This window comes from Phocoena sinus, chromosome 16 (genome assembly GCF_008692025.1).
Source record: "Phocoena sinus isolate mPhoSin1 chromosome 16, mPhoSin1.pri, whole genome shotgun sequence".
Classification (NCBI taxonomy): domain Eukaryota; kingdom Metazoa; phylum Chordata; class Mammalia; order Artiodactyla; family Phocoenidae; genus Phocoena; species Phocoena sinus.
Window position 1 is genome coordinate 82120696 of NC_045778.1, and position 20758 is coordinate 82141453.

The 20758-nt window shown below is 51.2% G+C and overlaps 1 protein-coding gene across 4 annotated transcripts in view; it reads left to right on the top strand.

The window, feature by feature from the left end:
• Positions 1-9745: 9745 nt before the first annotated feature.
• MGMT (O-6-methylguanine-DNA methyltransferase) overlaps positions 9746-20758 on the top strand; it is a 348914-nt gene continuing 337901 nt past the window's right edge. The window contains exons 1-2 of one of the 4 annotated variants that reach the window (XM_032607818.1): positions 9746-9841; positions 17545-17663. The gene's annotated coding sequence lies outside the window, so the exon portion shown is untranslated. Of the gene's footprint in view, positions 10320-17544; positions 17664-20758 lie in introns of all 4 variants that reach the window. The other 3 variants (XM_032607819.1, XM_032607811.1, XM_032607812.1) reach the window with 3 other exon arrangements.

A 20758-nucleotide genomic window follows, 5' to 3' on the forward strand; every position in this document is an offset into this window, starting at 1 on the left:
ATGATGCTGCCACTTTCGTCTTCTCATGCCACCAAAACAAACTAAGGAATTTAATTATTTAAAGGTTATTTTTGGCTCCTTAACAAACACAAGTGGAAGCCTCTGTTGGCAGAACTGGGCTCAAAGGAAACTGCAGTTCATCAGTTAGAATCACTGGACAAAGAATTCAGGGACAGCATGAAAACATGGGTGTAACCATTGACCCTGGGTGGGGAGGGAGGGAACTCCCTCCAAGTGCTCACTTTTTCTTCTGTGCACCATGATGTCATCTGCCAAAATCCTTTACAGTTTCTCACTCGGTCTTCTAATGCTGAGCATCTGTGCTTTGTTTTTCACAGCAGTATCAGAGAACAATTCATGATGTCCACCTACTGGTACCATTTTTGAAGTATTTTCTGTTACTGATCATCTTCGAGGTACGATGACATAAGTGCACACATGGACCTTTTCGTGATAAGCTTCAGAACCAGAATTGGCCTTTCGATAAATGCTTTCTGGTAGTCGTCTTTAAGGAGGTAATTTTTCAAACTTGAGAGAGAGAGAGAGAAATAGTTTTCTAATTTTTCAGGTAGCTAATGAGGAAAATAGATAATTTAATAAATATATTTTGGTCCATATTAAACATATCTACTGGATTCTGGTATTAAATCAACCTTCCTTCGATTGGTAGTGGAGGTGTTTTCGTTTGGAGGATTGGATTTTTTCTGAATTCTACTTATTATACTAAGTTGAATACCATACTATGAAATCCATTCCAACTTTTATGGATGTCCCTGCCCCCTCCAGGGGCTTCTTTAGGCCTTTGGTTTCTTGGGGAAGAGTCATTTATTCCCTGCAACGATGCCCACGGTGCTGGCACACTACAGCAAAGAAAATAAGCCACAAAATTCAAGTTCCTATTGCGGAATAGTATCAACTTACATGATTTTCTTAAAATAATGAAAAACGTCAGCCTATGACATCCTAGGGAAGGCTAGAAGATTTTTGCATATCTAATCAAAATGTTACCATCCCAGCAACATATTTGTAGTATGACCTTTGTCGGCTGCCTCATAGGGAAGAAATCCTTTCAAAAAGGCAAAAGTTTCCAGCGAAGCATCACAGGCGGGAAGAAATCCTCCAAAAGAAACTGCATTTTCAACAAAAGAGCCTCAAACAGCCGAGGCTGCACTCGGGAGTCACCAGGACCCTCCTGCCATTGTCTTAAACTGTCAAAGTTTGACTCCTTTTGGATTTTCAAACAATGCAAAAGAGATACTTTCATAAACAGTTTTGTAAATGACAGCATATCTAATTCCTCGGCTTTTGAACACTGAGTTGAGTATAACACAGGGGCCGGCGGAGAATTTCTCCCGAAGCCATAAAGCAATCTAGAAGGTAAGTTGCCAAGCTGTTGACACAGGGAATGGAAATGGAAATTCTCCAGGAGTCTCCTAGACGCTCCTCCTCCGCTCTGCTGGCCTGATGCTTGCTGATTGGTGCCGTATATCTCGATGTTAGTATCCCATTTCAGAAATGTTCTGACATTATCTATTTGGAAGTTTGAAAAATAGGATAAAACCCCCAATGCATTTGAGCACACATTTCAACACAGCAATCACAGTACCCATCTCCGCTGATGCAAGATGCAGGCTTGAACCCAATTCTGATAGCGGCATTTCTAAGTCGATTGGAAGTTGAAAATCCTTCTGTGGCTAACAAGGTTAGAAGAGCCTGGCTCCTGCCTTCCTGAGCACCACGCCACCCCTGTCCTCAGCCCTCCCCGGTGCTCAGCACGCGGGGGGCTTGGGCTGTAGAATATGTATGAAGGAACAGATAATCAGGAAAGATGAGCTGGGAGAAAAGTTTTAGATAGCAGAACTGAAAGAAAATGAAACAATGAGGATCTGAAAAATGCAATGTAGTAGAGGTTTATCCATTAAAAATGATTGCACGTCTCTGAAAGAGAGCAGAAATAAAATGGCTGGAATTTGTTGACTTCTTGAAAGATTCAGGCTCAATTCACAAATGGCAAAGCTCATTGACTCCGAAGTGGCCTTTCACATTACTATCATCTGGAGATCCCATTAATCTAGGAGCCCACGATACTTCGGAATTAGCCCGTGGACTCCCTAGGATGGGGCGACAAAACAACTGCAAGACTCTTGATTCCAAAATCTCGTATTTAGACTTCTTCCAAATTTATTTTTATCATACAAGCATGGGTAGATGCCAAAGTGAACACTCAGTTACTATTTCTGGCTTGTTAATAATGAAGTTACGTGTTTCCAATCATCGACATTCTCAAGTGCTACAAATAAAAATCAAATCTGTAAGATGTAGCCTATTCAGGGAAGTCATATCTGCTATTCCTTTCTCAGACCAAGAAAGACAAGTTTTTAATCAGCAGTCAACTCTGCAGTCTTTGGAGTTGGTTTAAACTAAGTCAGCAACTCTGATTCTTTTATTTGAAGAACAAATAGCAGGATAAAATTCCAAAGCCCTAGAAATACACCATCATGACTTGCCACCAAAAGATTTTAAATTCCTCAATTCAAAAATGCTAACAGAGTCTTTTCTCTGTCTCTCTCTTTCACTCTCTCCCTTCCTCCCTCCCTCCCTCCTCTCTCTCTCCTCTTTCCTTTTTTCTCCTCCCCCCGCCCCCATCCTATATTCTTAGGAATTGGGAATATCCTTAGGAATATTGATCCCTGGGGATCAATTACTCTGTGCAAGTCCTAGCTCTGCCATTTCATAGCTGAGTGGTTTTGGACAAGTAACTTGACCTCTTTAAGCCTCACTTTCCTCACTATAAAATGGATGTAATGATACTCGTCTCACAAATTTATGCATTCTTAAAAGGATAACACATGTAAGAATAGGTAGCACAGTATCTGCGGGACCCTTGTAATGCTCAAGCCTCTTGGTTACAAATGACAGAAATGCAACTCAAACTTGTTTATTCAAACAAAAGAATTCATTGTCACACAGAAATGAGAAGTCCAAGGGTGTCTACCTTCAGATCTGGCTGGATCCAGGGGTTCAACGGTGTGGTCTGGGCCATTTCTCTTTATCTCAGTAGGATCCCTTCCTAGCAAAGATGGCCACAATGGCGCCAGAGCCCCAGGATCTGTGCTTGGTGCCCCAGCAGGAAATAACCGACCATCTACCCAGGCAAGAACCTGAGTGGTCCAGCAGGATGCCTGATGGGAGATTTGCCACATACAATGGATACAGTAGAGCTTGAAGGAGAAAGCCAGAAATGCCGCCCCCCCCTCCCATGAAGCTCGGTGAATGCAATTCTCATTCTTGTACTGCTTCTGCAAGTCAAAGACACAGTAAACCAGGGTGTAAACAATTCTAACACTCATTGCTGTGTGACCTTGGCAAACTACTCAACCACTCTGTTTCCTCATTTACAAGACTGTGATAATGATATTATCCACCTTATATGGTTATTGTGAGAATTCACAAAGGTGATGAACATCAAGTACCCAGCCCAGGGAGTGCTACTTAAGCCATCAATAATATTCAGCTATTATTATTGTTCTATTAATTTCTATGAGTCCTATCTTGCTAGGGCTTGAGTAATTTAATGAATCCAATAAAGTGTTAACGAAGATTAATCCCTAAGACAAAGAATTGAGGCACAATTTGCAGTGCTTTGCTTGGCCTTGTGGGGTGGGGGGCGTCCAACTCTAGGAGAGCATCCTGGGCTGGTACCAAGTGGTCTCCCCTGTACAGCCTCGTGAAACAGGTCCCCTTGTCCACAGACTTTGTCGAAGGCACCACTGCACACAGTCCCATCCCTCTGGGCACTTATTTAGTGGCAGAGGCCACCTCTACTGCCAAGGAGGCGATGGGGCTGCAGGAAGCCCCTCCCCTCCCCCACTCCTCCCCCTCCGACCACAGGCATAGCTAGTGATGAACAGCCGTGAAGACTGAAGAGACAGCATGTCAGTGTGACGTGCAGGGCCCCAGGGCCTGGCACACAGTGGGTGGCCCATCCCTGTGAACAGGCAGGGTACAAGCTTGGTGGCTGCCTACCTCATGGCAATCCTGCCCTTATCACATCTGTTCTCCTGACCGCACAGGTGCATGTAACCCCTGGGATGTTACCACATTCCCCCAGCCACGGTGATTGGTCCAGAGTTTGTCATAATTACCTGCGTTGGGCCAATCAGAGCTCTTCCCTGGGATATTTTTTTCCCAGGGGAAGCTGGGAGAGAGAATTTGTTTCACCTCTGGGGAAGCAGAGCTGAAAGGATGTAATGCTGAGTCATGGGTAGAGACGTGGGTCATGCTTGGAGCTGAAGAAGAGAGGAGAGCTGGCCTCGTCTCTGCTGTCCTGGAGCCCTCCTTCCTCCAATTCTCTGAGCTGGACTGGCTGACCTCGTAATAAAAGCCTTTTGGGCTTGGCTTCCCCATTTGCATCAGAAAGAGCCCAGACAACTGGCAAAGGCCTCTCCCTGGGGAGTGACCCACTCCAGCTTCACAACTCTCCTCCCTCCAGCAGCAGGAATGAGAACCCTGTCTATTCCTGTCCAGCACCCTCTTGGACCAAGGAGGGCTTCATGTCCAGTGGCTGTTGGTGAGACAGATGGAGGGACCACTGTCAGGACCTCACTCTCTGTCATTCCCGACTCTGGAGATTAAGCTCGGTCATCTCATGCTAACAGATAAAGGGACAGTGGGACAGACAGCCTCCTGCACCATCCTCACCACACGAATTTTGCCACTCACGTGGTTAAGACACTTCCCATTTTTGCCTCGTGTCACTTTAAATCAATAGCTCAGCACACGGGGGCTGAATTGAAGAAGTTCCCCTCAGAGGCAGTACACCACCCTTCCTTCTTCAGATTAGTATTTTGAAGGCTGAGACAGAACACTTGGTATGGCTGTTTTTCCTGTCTGAATTCTCATTTGTAGTTTCCCAGGCAGACGTGAACGAGGACAAATCACAGTCTCAGTCTCAAAATCCCCATGTCTCTTGCTTTAATTTCCAAGTCACAAAAACCCAGGCACGTCTGGCTCATCCCAGAAGGACAGAGGTGGGGGGAGACCCGCTTCCTCCTGGTGGCCCAGGTGCACGCTCGCCAGCACTTCACACCACTTAAAAGATTCTGCCCAAACTGCCAACAATGTGTTACAAACAAAGCCCTTCCCGAAAATGGATCAAAAACACTCTGTGATGAGTGAAGGAGCCAGTTTCAAAAGGGCCGACATCTAGCAGAATCCTGGGCCCTGAGTGACCCACGCTCAGATGGCCCAACATGGGGTGGGCAAACTCCCCCACAAAGTGTTTCCATTTGCAGAAGGAGTTCTCTAAGCAACCTTTCCAAATACATATACATCGGCAGGGCTGACTTGTATTCACTCATTTATATGTACTACGTCCACTTCCTGGATATTTAATCATCCAAAGGCACCATATTTGGGAAGGAAGAGGGTATATGAGATTCGGGATGGTCTTTGTGCAACAATTACTGGACAACTGGATCCAAATTCCACAAAAATCAGTGGTCCTTTCCCTGCGGGGCGCGGGGCGCGGGGCGGGCGGGCAATGAAAACCCTGCCATTCACTCCCTTTCAGACCTTTCCTTACAGCAGCAGCAGGTACCCTGGCTGTCCAACAAGACTGCTCCGCGTGGAGACACCCACAGCCCAGGGCCAGGCACACAGGGGACCCTGCTGCAGGGAGGGGCCTTGCTGTGCACCCCCTGACTGCCCCAGCCACCGTTCCAGACTGCAAACCCCGTTTCCTTGTCTGTGTACACCACTCAACTGTGAGTGCCCTGGGGGCTGCAACAAGTCCCATGAGACGCAGCGTCTCCAGCCCTGCAGCAAGCACCCCAGCTGAACTAGGTCTCAGGAAGGGTCTTGAATGAAGGTCTTCAGACTGCCTCTGGAAGAGCCCTCCCCGACCCAAGGTGAGCCTGAAGGGTGCCAGGTGTCAACAGAAGCAGCCGGGGTTCCTGGGCAGAAGGGCTTCCCGCCTCTTTGTAGGAATGCAAGAGGTAAGCATGCACAACCTTCCAGGCGAGGCTGCAGCACGCCCCGCCTCCCCCCACACCTGATGCCCCACACGAGGGTGCAGCCCAAAGCTCCCACCCCGTCGCCCTCAGCTTCTCTCACCCACTCTCAGAAGACCTCCCTGCACTGCAGCCACATCACAATGGCTCCGGCTACACTGGGCACTAGTGCAGAGCAGAGTGTAATGAGAGACAACCAGAGCCCACCCCGCGTCCTGAGGGTCCCCTCTTCCCTCCACCAGGATGCTCTGCGCCCCTGTCCTCGCATGCTGGCTGCGCCACCAGGTCCAGGGCGCTGACTCTGGCCAGCTCTTGGCTCCAACCTTTACAGGAACGCTGGGGCTGAGAAAATCAATTGTGTTAACAGGCGAAGCTCTCCACTGGAGATGCTACCCTAAAAGAAAACCCTATGTAAAACCCTTAAAGTGGCAAGCTCTGTAGTCTTTCTTTCGTTACAAGACTCACACTTTTGTCCGGAGTTTGGGGCTTTCAAACCACACAAGGTTTTATGTGATCGTTATACAATCCCTTCTTTTCCCAAAGGCAGGATAGTAAGGATTAAGTTTGACTACTGAAGACAGCTTTGTTGTAAACGGTCTCTAATGTCACAAAAGTAGCTTGGAAAGAGAGGCTTATTAAACAACTTCCTTGGGCTGCAAATCATTGGAAGCAATCACATGTCGTGTTCATTTGTTTAACCCGAAAGGTATCCATTTGTACGTTTAAAGAAATGACGCAAATGAACATAGTTCCCAGTACCCACCAGAAAGCTGGCTTATCTTAAAGGACATTCGGGGAGGCCCGTGAAGAAATCAGTGAAGTTGAGCATAGGCTCCTGGGGGCTTTTCCACCTCTTTTGTAAAAAGTCATTCATGGGAACCTGTGTCGGGAGGAGAGTGGGTATGATTTATTAATCTGAGGATGGAAAACCCCAAAGGAACTTCATCTAGTGCAATGCTGTCATCCTACAAACAGAGAGGTCAGGTGGACTGCACAGTGAGACAGCATCCCATGTCTCCTGACCCCGTGTTCTTTACACACCAGGATAGCCCCCTGATTGGGAGCCATCCTTGTGTTGCTTAACCAACAGGAAGTGCACGTATCTGAGGATCAGGTGCGATGGGACGAGGGAATGAGGCATAGGGCATAGCTTTTGAGAAAATGTTTTGATTTTTGAAAATTATCATCAAGAAGGAAAGAACTTCCCATCAAGTGCAGGGAATGCAGACTTTAGTTCTGCTCACGGGGAAGTTCGAGATACCACACGCTTGAGTCTTAGTCTTTGGCTGGGCAGGGGCGGTGGCCTTTCCTCTGTCCCCCTTGTGGCCCCAAGTCCCCCACTTGGCTCCTCTCCCTGGAGCCCCTGTGAAGGCAGCTGCAGCATCTCTCAGCCTCCCCAGCAGGGAGTCCTGTTCAGCAGAGCCAGGTGCGTGCATCTCCCCTGGGTGCTGCTCTCTCCCCTCTCTCTCACCCATCTTTCCCAACGCCACATAATCCACCTAACCAGTCACCAAGATGGTCTTTCTTTCCTAGGGTGGGAATCAGAGATGCTAACAATAACTTAGGAATTCACATTAAAATACTAGTCAGATAAAAGGAAAAGTAGGATTTAGGTATTAATTGTAAAACTACATCACAGGACACTTGTCAGGGTATCAGTAAGCATCTTGATTCAATGTTTGCGTTATTTTCTCTTGTCAGTTCTGTTGGGATCCCAGTTCTGATTGGGTCCTGGCAGTAACAGGTTATAAGAGGACAGGTGTATTCTTGTCATTTAATGTTAACTACCTACATGTACATGCCCTACATAGAGTAGATTACTATAAAGATCCTTCATAGATGATGATTTTGAGGATTAGAGAAGTTGAATAAACTTCCTAAAGTTTCACAGTGAGCTAATAGAAAAGACCAGAACAAACAGCAAAGGTGCTTCACTTCGCCTGCCATGCATCTTAACTTAAATGCTTATGGCTGTCTGGAGCAGAGTTGAGGAGGATTCTGAGGCTGTGTCCAGGCTCACTGGAGAAAAAGTGCATTAATTTGATCACCACGCCGTACCCAGGACCTAGTTCTTTTCCATGAGCAGCCGTTCAAACACGTCTCAGCCGAGGTGTGGCCTGGGGGCTGGGGGCCTTGGGAGGATCCACGATGTGGCCCACGTAAAGTGATCAGGGCTCTTCACAAAGCAAACACTGCTGAGGTCCTCTGAGTGAACTTTCATTGACGACGTTGATGTGTTGGGAAAGGCAAATCCCAAGTGCCGATGTATGAATTTTGGCCAGATCCCAACAGAGGAGTCGTACATCCTGGGAAGGCAGATTCTGCTGCCATTAAGACAATGGAACCTAGGAGGCCCATAGCACGGTGGCTCAGAACACGTGGGCCTGGGATTGCCAATGGGTGTGTGACTGCCCTGAAAGTTCAAGGGATGATTCCACCCGCCGGGGTCCTTAGTCAATCAGGTTGGATAGAATGCGTATCGTTTTCTAGAGCTGCTGTGGGAAGTACCACAACTGGTGGCTTGAAACAACAGACGTGTATTGGAGTTCACAGTTCCGGAGGCCGGAAGTCTGACATCAGCGTGTCCACAGGGCTATATGCTCCACGTGGAGGCTCTAGGGAAGAATGTGTCCCATGCCTCTCTTCCAGCTTCTGGTGGTCCCAGGTGTTCCTTCGCTTGCAGAAGGATCACTCCCATTCTCCATCGGCACATGGAGTTCTCCCCGTGGTCTCTGTCTTCTCGTGGCCTTCTGCTTGTAAGGACATGAGTCATACTGGATTAGGAGCCCACCCTAATGACCTTATTTTAACCCGTTGCCTCTGTAAAAAGACCCTATCTCCAAATAAGGTCACATTCAGAGTACTGGGGGGCTAGGATATCAGCGTATCTCTTTTGTGGGACATAATTCAACCCATAATAATGTCCACACAACAGCAAGCAGTGCCAGGCACACGTGTGCTCACTGAACAGCCACTGAGACTGGGCGAGTCTAGGTCTTGGTGATCAGGCAGCATCTGAGTGGCCATGGATGGCGACAGACCCGTCACAAACACTGGAGGCTAACCCCAAGACCCTTTACTGTGTATAGACTCCAGATGTTGTCCTGCTGAGCTCTGCGTGGTCTCTGCCCTCCGGAAGCGGCCGCAGGGAGAGTAGCAGGCGGGAACCAGCAACTAGGTTACTGGGTGCACCAGACGCCGATCCTCCAGACCCGCCCTCGCCTCCACACCTGCCCTGCTACAGGGCAGAGGGCGCTCGCCAAGTGCTACGGTGCTGACAGTTGGTAAACAGAGGGGGCGGGAAGGGCGCGGCCCAGCTCGTGCGGGTAGGAAGGGCTTGCAAAGGAGCGCAGGGCCCTGGCGCCCAGGCCGGAGAGGGCCGGGCCGGGTCGGGGGCCTGCAAAAGCCGGGCCAGGCAGCGCCACACGCCCAGCGAACCTGCGCAGAGCGGGGTGGACCCCGGCGCCGCCGCACTGGGCATGCTCCGACCTGGGCGAGCGTGCGCCGGCGGGGAGGCGGTGCCCATCCTCGGCCCCGCCCCACTAGTCTAGGCCCCGTCCCCGCGCGTCTGGCCCCGCGGCCCTCACGTCCAGGTCCCTTCCCACTCTGGGCCCCGCCCCCGAACCTCGGCTCGGCCCCGCCTCTGCGCCTCCCGGCCGCGCTTCCGCCACGTCCCGGTGCGTGTGGGCCCCGGGAGCCGTACGTCAGGCCCCGCCCACAAACCTCGGCCCCGCCCCCGCGCCACGAACTTGCCCGGGCTTCACGCGCTTACTCAGCTCTGCGCGTCCCTGCGCTTGCAGCTCTTCTCGGTCGGCGGTTTGGGCAGCGCGGTGAGTGTCTGGGTTGCCTTTCTCCCGCCAAAGTTCGGGGCTCTCCCTGGGGAGAGCAGGCGTCTGGAGCCCTTGGGGCAGTCCAGCCCCCAGTGGTCTTTTGAGCGCTCCCCACCCCACCTTGCGTGGTGGAGCCCGCTCTGACTATCCCCCCAGCTGACCCTTGTGGGTCCCAGGTGTGACCAGGTATGCCCAGGTGTAGCCAGCCCTCTCCCAGCCTGGGGTTCCTCGACCAAGTTGGATGACAGTGGCCTGGCCTGGCCTGGCCTGGGAGTTGTGGCCGCTTCCGCCGAACCTCTAGTTGGTCAACACCTTCGACGCCCTCCTGCCCTGCACTGCTGACCAGCGCCAAGGGGGCCGCTCCTCTGCCTTCTGTTTCCAGGAAGCTTCCAGAAGCCCGTAGTCCGGGCCTGCCTAGCAGCAGGCCCTTAGCAGACCCCTTGTGCAGAACCCCCCATGGCCTCATGCTTGAGACAGGGTAAGAGGAGGGCCGCGTTCTTGCGTCCTCATCAGATGTTGGTATACATTACGCCCTAATCGCCTTCGTAAACAGCAACACGTAAACAAGGGGAGTGTGAGAGCCACTTACCCTGGGCGCCGTAATTCCCAAGTCGGTGATAACGCTGTAGAGCACTTCTAAACGGTATTCCTCACTCCCTGGGCTCATCGTTTCCTGAATCTCAGAATGGTGTTTGCTCTCTGTGCCTCAGCTCAGTAGCTGACCTTGTTCTGGAAGTACATTTTGTATATGTGAGCACAGCTTTTGCTTGGTTGAGTGGATGGTCATCAAGCAGGGGGGGACTGATTTGTCCGGAGAGGGATCACCGCAGCTGTTAGCAGCAGAACCCGAAGCTGTAGAACACGAAGAGCTAAGGATTGGACTGGCCAGTTAACTATGAGCCCTTAAAGTAGCTAAGCCAGGCCCTCCTCTACATCTCCCCATCCCGAGACCTGATGGGGTGGGGGGTGGTGTTGCTTTCATGAGTCCCCGGTGGAGAAAACACTCAGGTGAAAAGGACACAAGGAAGCTTAGCCCGCCATGGGGGTAAACAACTTTAAGAAAATGATGTCAGGGCCGCCCTTTCCATTCCATCCCCCACCCCCAGCTGGTGGTTAATATCGAGTTAACTCGGACCTTGTCCCATGAGACAGTTCACGCCAGGTGTGCCCTTGCTCAGGTCCAGAGCCTGCAAGTTGCAAAGGAGAGCTGGCCTTGCGCTGGCAGGCGTTTCATTTCTGCTTGGGTTCTTGTTTTGAGTTAGGATTTGAGTGGGAGAGTGGTGTCTGTTACAGTCTGGGGCTGGGTGAACCAGGCCTCAAGGGCAGAACTACACTAAGGTACTTTCCTAGGTGAATATTCTTTTCATTAAAATAAATCTGTATTACACAAACTAGATTTAACTAATGTCATTAGACGCTGCTTTAAAAAGGCCTCACTGTTGGAGAGCAAGGTTTAAAGAAATAAAGCCCCAGGTGTGGACACAGTGGTTAACATCTCACTCGTGTTCAGCTGCGGCGGTTCTTAAACCTGTTTTCCTCTCTGTTTTGGTCTTGCTTGGATTATCAGTCGAGCCTCACCTGGGCCTTATCTTCCACTCAGACCTGCTCTTCCACGGTTTCCCTTACAGATGTCTCACTCAGGGACCATCCATCCTTCCTTCAGGGAAGGAGGCGGAAGGAGGGCCTGAGGAGGAACGCGACTTCCCTGGCGTTCCTGTGGACTTTCTCCTCCAGGCCTCTTCTCTTGCTTTCTCGGGAACCCCAAACAGTTTACTCTTCTTCTTATTTTTTAATAAAATAAACTTGCTAAATTGCCTTTATTCTTATTTTGCAGAGGACAGACACTTAGAAGCCAGTGATTCAAACCAAGACTCTTGTATTTCAACTCCCCCTTTTTGGGCATCAATGCCCTTTTCAGTTTTGTAGTATATTCTCCTTGGTAGGAAAAGAAGGAAGCAGAACAGTGCTTTCTGAATTCTCTTTTCCCATAGTCATCTGTTAACATTATTGCCAGGTTTGTTTTCACACTTGGCTCTGACCCCACCTCCCTCCATGGCCCCAGGGTGAAGTTCCTCTTCTAGACCCACTTTCCTTGAGGTTTTTGACATCCTGTGTCGTCTCTGAGGCTCCGGGTCCCTGAAAGGCCCTGGTTTCCTTTGGCTCCTGTCATAGTCCTCCCAGACCCTCTGTTTCCTGGGTAGTTTCTGGTAGTTTCTGAAAGAGGTTGGGGTCTTATCACAGAATATTATTTAAAGGAAACCTGAAGATTTAAACATCAAAGCCGTATAAACTATAATATAATACCATTGGGTGAGAGTGGCCTTTTCATAAATGAACCAATCCATTGCCCATTCTCGGTTCGAAAGTGTGTGTGGTTTATCTGGGAGGGGGAGGGAGGTTTGACTGTGCAGAATGGCTTGTCTCCCCTTGACTGACATCAGTTTTCCCATCCCGTTAGCTCTGGAGGCCTTTCTTGGGCATAGGTAGATGAAAGTTGGACATCCACCGTTAGAGGCAAAATACTGCGAGATGTGTGTTCTGTGGCATTTGGGTAACTGCTGCATTGTCTGCTGGTCAGTGGGAAGAAATAGTCTAGTTTTCTTTTAAATTTTCTTTAAAAAATTGACAGCAATAAAGAGCTTATCGAGGAGGGCCACAGGGCTTGGGGAAACCATATAAAGCATATATGGTGGCTTCCCTGGTGTCGCAGTGGTTAAGAATCTGCCTGCCAATGCAAGGGACACGTGTTTGAGCCCTGGCCCGGGAAGATCCCACATGCTGCGGAGCAAGTAAGCCCGTGCGCCACAACTACTGAGCCTGCGCTCTAGAGCCCGCAAGCCACAACTACTGAGCCCACGTGCCACAGCTACTGAAGCCTGTGCGCCTGGAGCCTGTGCTCCGCAACAAGAGAAGCCGTGACAGTGAGGAAGCCCATGCACCACAACAAAGACCTGCCACAGCCAAAAATAAATAAATAAATAAATTTATTAAAAAAAGAAGAGTATATGGGGTATAGTGAATGACGTACTCCTTTATATCACTGTTAAAATGAATTGCCTAAGAAGAGGAATAAATCATTTTTGTGACCTTTTGTAAACTTTGAAGGAATCAAAGTGGTTTTGGCAGATGTGGCTTACCTGTAAATTGGTCACAGACAGTGTCTTGCCAAAGTGCTCAAAATCCCTGGTAGTTAAGCCAGTCTGTGGCTGCCATCCTCCTGGTGTCTGCTCCAGCTAAACAACTAAATAAATAGGCTGCCCCAGGGGCCACTGACACGGCAGTGACATCCTTGGCCACGTGCTAAATGCTGACACCTGTTTCTGATACCACAGGTTGTTTTCAGTTAGACTGGGGGCTTAGCAGAGGAGTGGGGGTCTCCAGGCCTTGTGTCCCCTTGTACCCTCCCCCTCCCCCAACCTGGAGTAAACTCATTTGGCCTGTGATGCAGCTGTGATAAGAACCAGTTAAAAATTCTACAGAAACATTTTCTTAGGTATGTTAAACTTGTTGTCATGTGTGTATGTGTGTAACTGTGAAAGGAATTGTGAGAGAGTTATAAATGCCTAGTACGTTCACTCTCTTCCTTGGAAAATTTTCTCGTTAGAATAATTTCCTACCTGTAACACTTGTGAAGTCAGCAGAGTATCTAACCCAAGGTCTGTTGCCCATTCCCAGAAGTCTGCGGGTGAGACTGAATGTGCGGTCCACCAATGGCAGGACTCGTAAAAGCCGGCACTTGTCAAATCTATTTGTTTTTATTATAGACATCGATCTGCCGGTTGCAATAATGCATTTATGGACATTTTTCTGCAAGCACAGCGCTGGTGGCAGTCTTTACTGACAAATTGAGTCATACGGATGATAGTTTAGGAAACTCTCACCTTATTGACAGATTGGGCAATTCCAGCCCTGGATGTTCAGAGGTTTCTAGATGGATGGAGAGAGTGAATTGCATCTCAGGCAAAATATGGGATGGCACATTTTAATGTTGAACTTTAATAAATAACTGGTAGGTATTTCTCATTTGTTTTTACCCCCCAAAAAAGGACTAAAAGTAGGGGCCGAGGGTGTCCCCTTCAGATCTGGCCCACTTGTCGGTGTTATAAGTAAGAGCCACCACTGAAACGCGGGCCCCGTTGCTCTCCTTGAAGTGGGATACTCGTGAGCTATAGCAGAACAGTTTCTCAAAAGGCGGTCTGAACCCTGCTGGTGTCAGAATTACTGAGTGTGCTGGTTAAAAGGAAGATTATAGCACCCCTTGCCAGACCTACTGGGTCAGAACCCGGGGACCTGTGTCTTTGCAAGCGCTCCAGGGGACCCTAATGTTTGAGCATCTCCAGGGCAGGCTTAGGGTTGCCTGAGGAGAGCTCTCCAACCCACACAAGCTCCGAGTTCCCCTCCCACGTGGGTCCATCCTCAGCCGGTATTGTTGTTCTAAGTTGCTTGTGTTGATGGATCTGTGTATGGTTTTGTAACTCCTCAGAGACACGTGAATCTCTTCGAGTTGCAAACCCGACGTGTTATCCCCGCGTTATAGTTTTCGGTCTTGTGGTTATGACAGAACGTGCAGATGTTACCAAAACTTTGGCGTTAGTTTTACAAACAAACGTTAAGCATGGACAGCCATATTATATTTCACGCCCATCTTTCCCTTTGAATGGCTGGTCTTGCTTTTTCTCTCTCTGGGTAGAAGCATTTTCACAGTGTCAGGTAAGGGTTAACTTTCATATATGCAACCAAATACATTTTGGGGAAGCTGAACTGAGTTTTTATTTACGAAGTGCCAGTTGTGGGAGGGATTCTGGTGATGCCGTTTACTAGCTGGGTGGTTTGGGCAGCTGTAAACCCCTAGCTGCCTCCTCAGCTGTGGGATGGCAGTGATCACACTTACTCTACCTGGATAAGCGTAAGCACAGAAGGTAACAGATGACTATTTTGTGAAGTATGAAGCACTGCCTAGATAGAAATTTTAATTTGGAACCATAGTCTCACAGAAGGATGAGACTAACTGGAAAAAGGGTGAGGAACTGACCAGGATCCTTGTTTTCCCTCCAGTACAGTCAGTATCCTTGTTTCTCTTCAGTCCAATTAGTATCCTTGTTTTCCCCTCATCCGGCCAGCATCCTTGTCCCTGTACCCAACCCCATCCAATCAGCATCCTAGTTTTACAGATTTAATACTATCCACGCCCTCATTTGGGGTGGTGTACGCAGGGTTAAGGTTCCAGCCTCTGGGAACAAGACGGACTCAGTTTGGACCTGGCTCCTTAATTACTATCTGTGACCTCAAGTGAAGTCACTTAACCTTTACCGAGCCTTCGTTTCTCCAAAAATCAGGAAAACGGCATTGCTGTTCACAGGGCTATTGTGAGCTGCTGGGAGAGAATCCCATTTGGGGAATCGACCCGGGCCCCCCCATGGTGAGCCCTGAATAATGATAATAATAGTTGACATTTGTTAACTCAGTCCCAAAACTGTTTCTGGTGGAGGCAAGACTAGGGACGGGGTCTCAGTTGGGCTCCACCTCCCGTGACTGTGATTCCATGTGGCGCAGACCTTCGTTTCGTCTGGAGCACCATGAAGCCTAGGGCTGATTTGCCAGGTCTCTGAAATTCCTTTTGTCTCTAAGGAGGTGCTTTGCCCAGCTGCCTGTTTCTAGTTTTTTACAGTGGATGATTTGGGAGCCACTGAAGTGGCTGGTCTCAAGGAGCTTTCCCGCTCGGGTGGCAGAGTTCTGTGTCCAGGTGTGCCATGCTGATGGCCAGCTTGTGCCGGGTGGGCCTAGAGCGGGCACGTAGGCTTAGCACGTGTGTGTTCCCAGTCCCGAGTCACTTGTCTCTGGGAGGCCTGACCTTAATCGTCGGTTAAATTGAAAGAACTTTCTGGAGGACCCGACACTATGGCAGTGGCCAGGAACCAGCAGCGACACCAGCATATGACAGTGTTTTCCTGTGTGAGAGGGAGTCGCAGTAGTGAGGGGTAATGTGGTCCATTAGGTGGGCTTTGTCAGAATTAGAAGATCTGAAATAATTTTTGTGTGTATGTGGAAATGGGCCTTATTTTGGGGTCTCTTTATCCTCATATCATTCAGGTTCAGCCTCTGGTAGAGTTACGTTCCAGGAGATTCAGTGCAGTAATGATACTGCTGATACTAACATTTATTGAAGGCCTTGCTGGAAGCTATACCCAGTCTGTCCTAGGGAATTCTTGAGGTCACCTGCTGAGGGGGACACTCAGGGTCTTTGTTTGCACGTGAGGTGGCTGCCTGGGAGTGAGCGACCTGCACAAACCACTGGGGTAGGAGTTTTCAGCCCGGGTTTATTTGTCACTAGCGCCGGCTTTCCCCACGCACCGTGCGTGCCACCTTTGGTGGGGACGCAGGGACACTGTCAGAAGTCCTTTGGGGACGAGAAGTGGCGTAAAGAAATGCATTACCTGTATGTTCGGTTATGCTTTCTGGACATCAGTGTGGGCGAGCATGGTCCTCTGCATTGCAGGAAAAGCAGTGCACCCAAGCCTGTCCCTGGCTGAAGGTGTGCAGCCTGCCCCAGGGGAGGGCCGAGTGCAGGGGGCGCGGTGCCGGCGAGGCTGTCCCGTGTGTGGTGGCCCTTCGTGCAGGTGGCCAGGGACACCCCGTGCCTCGCCGGGGGCGGCAGGTTGGTGGTGCGGATACCGGAGGAGGGGCGTCCGCGTGCTGGGCTCTGTTTTAGGACCCGAGGCACATACCTCGCCGGGTCCCTGCCACCTGCTCCTGTAGCGGTGGGAGTGCTGGGCGGAGCACCTGTGCGGAGGTGGTAAGGCTTCCTCAGGGGGCCTGAGCAGCGGGAGTGTGGACGCCAGGATGTGGCTGGGGACCTGTCAGTGGCTCCGGTGGGGCGTTGGGATGTGTGAGGGTCCAGACAGGAAGCCTGCAGACCTCGAGTGCTGCGCTGGGGCGCTCAGTGGGTGCAGGACGGCGGGCCGGCAGCGCTTCCGGTGCACGCTGCCTGGGCTGACCTGCACGGGGCTGGGTGAGCGGGAGGAAGGAGGAGGGGGAGGAAGGAGGAGGGGGAGGAGGGGGAGGTGGCAGCAGGCAGCCCGGCGTGAGCAGTCGCACCTGGGGAGGTGCTGTCACGTGGGGCTGTGGGCCGTCCGGGGGCTTTCCGGTGGGAGCATGGGGGTGAGGGTGGGAGCGGGCAGTTCTGGGAGGGGCCTGAGTTAGGGACCCTCTGTGAATGAGAAAGGAGCCAGTGTCTGGTCTGCGGGCTTTTTTTTTTTTTTTTTTTTTTTTTTCCCTCGGTACGCGGGCCTCTCACTGTCGTGGCCTCTCCCGTTGCGGAGCACAGGCTCCGGACGCGCAGGCTCAGCGGCCATGGCTCACGGGCCCAGCCGCTCCGCGGCATGTGGGATCCTCCCGGACCGGGGAGCGAACCCGCGTACCCTGCATCGGCAGGCGGACTCTCAACCACTGCGCCACCAGGGAAGCCCTGGTCTGCGGGCTTTTAATTCCCGTAAAAGCAGTCCTCTGGGAGGGCGTGGGGGGAGACCCTGGCTTGAGCGGGAGTCATCCCTCTCTGCCGGGCCTGGCATTTGGGTTCCGAAGTGGGGTTACCTGCGCCTTCCTGCAGGTAGTCTCAGGATCTTTACGGGAAAACTGTCCAGGTTTGGGTGTACAGGCACATCACAACGCACGTTACGAATAAAGCATGTGTTGCTTCTCCTCAGATGCACACCTCGAAACGCTGGACTGGCCGAGCGATGGCGAGCCCGCCTTGAGGGACAAGAGGCGGTGGCTGGGGAGGGAGGCCCTGGTGGTCCCCGATGGTCCCCAGTGGTCCCGGTGGGTGAGTGCGAGGGGGGCGGGGGACAGGCGCTGCCCTGTGACGTGCCCACTGCTGGACTCGCCCCGAAGTGTCCATGTGCCGTGCTTGTTGCCTGGCTTCACCACGATAGCAGGGACGGTGCTGGGGGCACAGGGAACTGGAGGAGAACGTGTGGTCCCGAGCGGGCGTCCCAGGAGTGGGCGGCGACCCTTCCCTGTGAGGCTTTTCACACTCCAGTGGAAGTTCCTAGAATAAAGGGCGAGGCACAGAAATGATGTATTTCCAAAAGTTGGTGAATTTAGCCAGCTATCCCACGAAAAGCCCATGTGTGCTATTCTTTATTGTGCAGAAGAATCTGTTTCTGTCACCACTGTGTTATCATCAGATTAAGCTGTCGAGTCAGATGGATGGCCAGTCGAGGCGGCCGCTTGCTTATTGCCGGGCCCGTGCCGACGTGGGACCATCAGTCTGCAGGCCGCCCTGGGCGCAGGTGCTGGTGGGGAGGAGGCCAGCCCGCGGGGCGGGTCACCAGAGGGAGGCCGCGCCAGGCAGGTGGCTTTCGAAATTTGTTGCAGGAGCCGTTACTTAGAACCAAAATGCCGGTTCTAACATTAAGTAAATATTCCTAAAATTCAACAGTCTCCACCCTCTTGGCCACGATCGACCACCGTTGTGGTCGCCTTCTCCCTCCAGGAGGACAGGCTCCCAGAGAGCAGTGCGTTCTGTCCGTCCTGGGTGACCAGCAGTTTACTGGGACGCAGGACTTTCAAGGCTGACGCTGGCGGGGGTGGGTCCAGGCAAGCCGGGTGGTTGGTTCCCCCCAGACACGCTCAGTCCTGGGTCGGGGATGACATCCTCGCTGTCGCCCCACCACTGGCTGGATGCACTTGGGCCCTGAGTCACAATCACTAGTTTCCTTTTTCTTTTTTTCCCCTACAAAAGTATGGGCTTTAAAGACTTTCTCTTAGATTTTTTTTTAATTTGTTTATTTTTGCCGTGAGTGTAATGAGAACGTTTCCCAGAGCCTCTGTTATTTCCCTCTGGACTGAGTTCCCCGTTGCTGTCCTCGTAGCATTCTCTGGACTGTTTGTCAGGCCAGAAAAGCCTCCAGAGGTTATGGTTCTGATGTCCTCAGTGATGTTCTCTTCTGTATGTTGAGGTTTCTTGCTCGGAAACCCTCTTTGGGCCCGAGGTGCTTTCACTCTTTGCCGCTATCATGACGATCCAGGCAAGATGGATTCTGGGAAAGGTTAGTTAGATACTCTTTTGTGTTGTCCGAAATAAGTGTTTCCAGTGGTTTCAGACTTGGAAGCAGCTATTTCATGTGCTTCAGTCATGCCCTGGCATTCACTTGGCAACTCCCAACTACTTATTGGAAATCCATGTCGTGGCTGCGCGGGTGCCTGCTCTGTTGTGATGGTCGGGTGCTCACTACTACCCTGCACTTGGTCAGCAGGACTCAGAACGGCGGGCCACTGCCTCCAGGCCGCCCGGAGCTTATGCCGTCTGGAGGGTCACCTGTTGGAGACCACGCGCGTACCTTCTCTGCATGGGGCCAGGCCAGCTCTGTTCAGCTGTCGGATTTGAGGCTGCCTCTTGGGGTGCAGAGCCATGTGGGCTCTGGGTTTAGACGGTGAGAACTCTCCCGTCTCATATCCCTCCACAGCTGATGGAGGAGCTGCCTGGCCCCAGCCTCAGCGACCTCGGTTGCTTTTGCCTCGTGAGCCCCACATAGTCTCCCTGCTCTGTCCCTGAGGAGTGCCTACCCCACCCGCAAGGGCGCTGTAAGGTAAGCACTCAGGCATACACAAACAGGAGCGTGCCCCTTCCTCCTCCTGTTGCAGGCAGGGGTCTAGAGGCGCTCCAAGGTGACCCCTCTTTCCTACGCAGGTCCCGAATGAAATGAGCCTGTGAGGCTCATGTTGATGCCACTTTCAGCCCCACGGCCTCCACATTTGTTCCGGCACCTTCTCTAGATACCTGTGCATCAGCTCTTCGCTCTCAGAGGCCCCAGAGCACCCCCTACTCTCACCTAGGGACCCTTCTCTGATTCAGCCCAAACATAGACACTCTCTGCTCCCAAGCTGTCTCTGAATCCTTCTCCTGTTGCAGCCCTCTTGGGAGCCTCTTCAGCCCCCATAATGTCTCCTCACACTTACACTCGGGTTTCTGCTTTACTTGTATTGTTTTTGTCTCTTCATGCTGGCTTTCTGAATTGGAAACTCTCCATGGCCTGGTGTGGGGCTCACACCTGATGGAAGGCCCAGCAAAGGCTGCAGAACGCAGGTTGCTGTGGACTGAACGTGCCCCCTGAAATTCATATGTTGAAGCCTAACCCCCAATGTGACTGTATTTGGAGATGGGGCCTTTATAAGGTAATTAAGCATAAATGAGGTTTTAAGGTGGGGCCCTGATCCACCTTAGGGTTGGTGGCCTTATAAGAAAAGGAGGGAGAGATCTTTAGTATGTGAAGGCACAGGAAGCAGGTGACTGCCTGCAAGCCGGGAAGAAAGGCCTCCCCAGAAACGCAGTCAGCTGGAACCTTGGTCTTGGACTAGCCAGCCTCCAGAGCTGTGAGAAAATTAATTTCTGTCCTTTAAGCCATTTGGTGTGTGATATCTGTTATAGCAGCCCAAGCTGACTAATAGAAGGTGAGGTGCGGACTAAAGTTATTTCAGAAGCACAAAGCTCACGAGGGGTTTATGTATGAAGTTGGAATCTGGAGGTAAAGATAACTTTGTAATCAGACAGTGCTCAAAAACAGCACTGTGGGCTTCCCTGGTGGCGCAGTGGTTGAGAGTCCGCCTGCCGATGCAGGGGACACGGGTTCGTGCCCCGGTCCGGGAAGATCCCACGTGCCGAGGAGCAGCTAGGCCCGTGAGCCATGGCCGCTGAGTCTGTGCGTCCGGAGCCTCGGAGCCTGTGCTCCGCAACGGGAGAGGCCACAACAGTGGGAGGCACGTGTACCGCAAAAGTTTGCTACTTTTCATGCTAAGATGTGTCTGAGGATTTTTGGGCGTCTCTCTTGAGTTGGGAACTTAGCAAGACACTTCTCACTGGAAGCTTGCTGGCCCACACTTGCACCAAATTGGCCTACATTACATCTGTGGCCACTG